Source organism: Geospiza fortis, unplaced genomic scaffold, assembly GCF_000277835.1.
Source record: "Geospiza fortis unplaced genomic scaffold, GeoFor_1.0 scaffold5, whole genome shotgun sequence".
Lineage (NCBI taxonomy): Eukaryota > Metazoa > Chordata > Aves > Passeriformes > Thraupidae > Geospiza > Geospiza fortis.
The window spans coordinates 56933-61629 of NW_005054421.1; the positions used below are offsets into that span (position 1 = coordinate 56933).

The 4697-nt window shown below is 44.2% G+C and overlaps 1 long non-coding RNA gene across 1 annotated transcript in view; it reads left to right on the forward strand.

Moving 5' to 3' along the window:
- Positions 1 to 1750: 1750 nt before the first annotated feature.
- The window catches only part of LOC115948525, a 4375-nt gene continuing 1428 nt past the window's right edge, over positions 1751 to 4697 (forward strand). The window contains exons 1-2 of the long non-coding RNA XR_004082343.1: positions 1751 to 1865; positions 2340 to 2419. This is a non-coding gene — a long non-coding RNA (uncharacterized LOC115948525). The remainder of the gene's footprint in view (positions 1866 to 2339; positions 2420 to 4697) is intronic.

Genomic DNA, 4697 nt, shown 5'->3' on the forward strand with positions numbered 1-4697 from the left:
CAGAATCAATAATACCCAAATGGACATTAATACCTTGAATAGTGCTACTAGATCTTCCCATCAGAAAAGCACTCAAACCTTGGCCTATAGGACCATAAGCATCAAGAGGCACTTTACATATACCTCTTGTCAAAATAGTCACTGTTTCAGCTCCCGGTGTATCAATCCCTGCCAAGCCTCTTGTGGCCCCGGTGTATCGGTCACAAACGGAGAGCTTTGCAGTGCTGTCAGGGCTCATGATTGTTGTCAGGGTGTTTGTGTCTCCATGCGCCCCTTCGTGTTCCTCTTCCAGTTTCCCTGCACTTTCGACCGCCTGAAAAAGATCTTAACTTACAAAATTTAGCAATATGGCCAAAGTTACCACAAGATAAGAAGGCACTTTACTGGTCCAAATTACTCTAGAGTGTGCACATCACCCAGCAGTTTGAGGGCATTGGGTCTTCACATGCCCTGATTCTTCACAAGCAGAACATCTGGGTGAGGACTTCATGACTGTTGCCAAACCAGCCAGTGTATGTTCAACCGAACCGACAAGATCAGACAGGGAGGGTTCTCCTGGTAAAGAATCAATAATCCTACAATCATCATTCGCATTTTCCCGTGCTAGCTGTCTGCATAAAATTTGCCTCAACTTATCATCTTCTACTTGCTTCTCAAGGGCTGCAGCAACCCTCTCCACAAACTGCAGAAAAGGTTCCTTCACCCCTTGCTGGATGGTAATATACCTTGGTTTAGGAGCTGCCATCTCCATTGTTTCAAGTAAGGCACTCATACCCAGCTCCTGGTCCTGTGCCAGAACCAGGGGGTCCCATCTTGCCTGCAAATGTGGGTTAGAGAATGGTCCATTGCCCAGCAAGGTGACTACAGCGTGACGTGGATCATGCTGAGGCAACTGCATATTGTCCAATGCTACTCTTTCAACCATTTGTTTCCAGGTAGCTTGAAACACACCATACACTGGCTGAAACAGAATCGTAGCAAGCTGAACAATATCATAAGGTGCAAGTACATCAGCATTTAGAACACAAATCACTTGCATCACCTGTGAAGAGTTAGCACCATACTGATCTACTTTGGACTGAAGCTCCTGTACAACCCTTCATGCAAAAACCTGATGGCTCTCTTGTTGTCCCAAATCAGGAGCAGCTTTGAAAACAGGAAAAGCCGCAGGCCCACCAGAAGCAGCAGAAGCAGCCATCTCCATCCTTTTAGGCAGACCTATTTTCTCTAACAAATTCCAATATCCCACTTCAGCTGCTTTCATTCTCACATACTCCCAAAACTGCAAAGGGCGTTGAGGAGTCACAGCCACCTGACAGGGAGGCAGAGTCCAAGAAACAGTAGGCCTGGATCTGCTACGAGGTCTAACAGAAACAGATTCCTGCGTCTTTTTAGGGGTACTTACAACCGGCAGTTCATTGTCAGAGCTGTCACTAGACAGGGCAGGACACAATGTTAAAGATTGCATTTGTTCTACTAGTTCGGGAAGGAGGGGGGCAGACGGCTCAACTGGGGGTGGAGCAGAGGCAGACTGCTCGAAGGAAGGCAGAGGGGGGCTGGCTGGCTCAAGGGAACATGAGGAGCAGGCGGACGACTCGAAGGAAGGCAGAGGCGGGGCGGGCGGGTCAAGGGAAAGATTTTGTAAGATACTTTGGTTTTGTACTCAGCTAACTGCTGAGCAGGCGAAGTATACAAAAGTTTAACACAGTCTTTAGGAGATAAATACCGAGGAACAGTCTTAGCCTGCCGTTTGATTCTCATGATAGCAAACCCTGGCGGAAGCTCCACAGCAGCTGCAGCAGCCTCCTCAGGAGGAGATTCATCGACAGGCTCAGCCTCATCTTCCTCCTGTTCTTCTACTTCAGGTTCTTGCTCTAATTCCTGCTCCTCCAATTCCTCCCCTCTATCTTGTTCTGCTTCCCATTCCTTCAATGCCTCATACAACAGTCTCCAGGTAATAGCCAAATTGACAACCCAACCGTCTTATCCCCCTTAGACATCACTTCCCATAGTCTCTTCCCAACCTTTTTCCGTGCCTGGACACTGAAGGCAGTGTCGGCATCAGCTTCAAAGTCCCGTGATTTACACCATATCAGTAATCTACAAAGAGCATAATCAGAAGCTTGAACATTTTTTCTTTTCAATAAAGTTTTCCATGTGGACAAAACAGTCTTTTCCTCATTTGATAAATTATTTCCCATTATTTTTCCCAATCGCTCACCTCGAATCAGATGTCTGAATTAGATCCAGACCTCCGCAGCGTCCTTGCTGCCTTCATTCGTTTTTAGGGTACCCTTCAACTTTTTTTCTCTCTCTTTTTTCTCCTTCCCTTTTTACAGTCCCGTTGCAATCACGCGGGTGGCCTCCAGATGCCGCTATAGAGCGCGACACGGCGCAAGCAGCAAGACTCATCAGGAGGGTGCGTAAGAGCGATTTATTACCGCAACATGTTGCCTTTGTACTTTTACAGGATATTTACATTTACTTAACAAACACATTCACTGCCCATGGGTCATAAGAAAGAAACAAAGCTCTCAGTAGGTGAACAAGGAGCCACATCACTCTGTGAGTCAGCTAGAGTCCGTATCTTTTAACTTTCTCTCCTTCATCATGTCACCATAGTGACAACCTTGGTGTCTTCCTCAAGAGAGATACGGGGCTTTCCTTATCTTCAGAAAGCCTTTGCTGGCTCACAAGAACAGCACGAAATGCCTTTCCTATATTTGACTAAATTACAACAACCACTGCAGTCATCCTTATTGGCTTTGGGAACACATCAGTGGTTGTTATCAAACATATTTCCAAATTGGGAAAAAGTAAATGTAAATTATCACAAATTGTTAATTGATGCATTTGGTGCTACACAAAACAACATTTCTTTGGCTCTTAGCTGTATCCAGCCACAACTGTGGATGCAGTCAGTTGCTGCCTCAATTATTAGAGAAGGAGAAGAAGGCACTTTTCCCACTGAAATTCAGAAAATAATTTGGGACAGTGCCACTGATTTTGAAAGAGAATTGCAATCCTGGTGGAACTTGGTGAATTTTACTTATGACCACATTTCAAACACAGCCACAGCTCTTGTGTTAACCATACACAATGCCTCGGTGCATTTGATAGTTCCTAATATTGCATTAGGGCTAAATCCTGATGGAGCTATTCTCTATCTTTTGAACATAGAGAATGGGCCCATTAATTTGGAATCTTGTATTGTCTGAGAACAACAACACGTCATCTGTGAAAGTAATGCAATTATAGCTCAAGACATTTGTTTGGACACAGAGCAAAATATCTGTCATTTTGAAATTCATCCTAACAAGACTTCTGAAACAGTACTTATATATATAGGCAATGGGTGTGCATACTTTAGAATTGCTTGTGATATAGTATTAGTAGAAAACGTGGTAGTAGATACTAAAAATCATTCCAATTTTTGTGCTTATAATTTTACCAATTTATATACAATATTCACATCCTCCCCCAAATTATATTTCAGCTACATTGTCTAACACCAAGAAAAAAACCCAAAAAAGTTTTACTTTTTTAAAAAACTAACCTCGCATTTATTAGCTGAACCAAAAAAAATTTCCCAAAATGGTAACTTATTCTTCTAAAACAATTCAACTTTACTCCAATCCAAAAAACCAAGCTACCATCAGAAAACCCCATGCCACGACCCAAAAAACCCATGCCACACCCCAATTCCAGAAAAACCAAAACCACACCTGCAAAAATATCTCAACATCTACTGATTTTTTCTCCACAACAGAAAATTTATTACCTAACATTAGTAATTATTTTTTTTTTCTCTTACCTACATACACTCTACTTAATAATAAACAAGTTTTTTCACTTTTTCTTTAAAAAAAATTCCTTTAAAGCCTATTAAAAAAAATGACTGAAAGCTGCCATTTTAACAGAAGAAACACATTCATTTCAAAGCATTTCCTCCCGGTTTGTCTTGAACCGAGACACTTTCTAAGGTCTGGATCCCGTTCCGGTGCACCGGAACCAAATCAATCTGCTCGGGCTCCGAAAACATCAGCGACACCAAACTCAGCTACCAGCATGAAACACCTGGCTGTTCCTATCCCTCCATCTATCCCTCAGGCCCTGCTCTGTCGTGTCCTACGCTTCCACGCTACAGACGCCCGGAAGCGAGATTCATGCCTGAGAACCGTCCCACCGATACCCTCGGGCATTCCGGCTTCCATGGGGATATCGCGGGAACCTGCCGCATTCCATTCCCTAGCGCAGCAACAAGAAAGTCCTCCCCCAGCCTGTGTCTTCAGAAAATCGTGTACAAGGATTAAACAAGCCTTGAGGTCTGAGGGGCACCGTTTGCCCAAAAAGCCCAACTCTGCATCCCGAGGAAATGAACACCACAAATAGATCAATGAACGTCAGATGCACGGACATTGTCAGCTTGGGCCTGCATTAGCTCAGCAATGGAAAAACGTGAGCCCTAAGTTCTCATTAGAGAATGCAGAATGTATTGAGCACTGTTTCTAGAAGGTGCCCGTGTCAGTATTTAAAGCTGTGGCTCGGTTAAAGAGCAATACTAACAAAGCCCACAGACAAAAAGCCTGGGGTGTCACGGTTTTCCTCTTTTCCTTTTGGAAAAGCACACTCGGAAGCTGTCAAGCTACAAGCGTCCCCCAGCTCCCTTTACCGGGCGCCGCTCCCGGGCTGGCGCC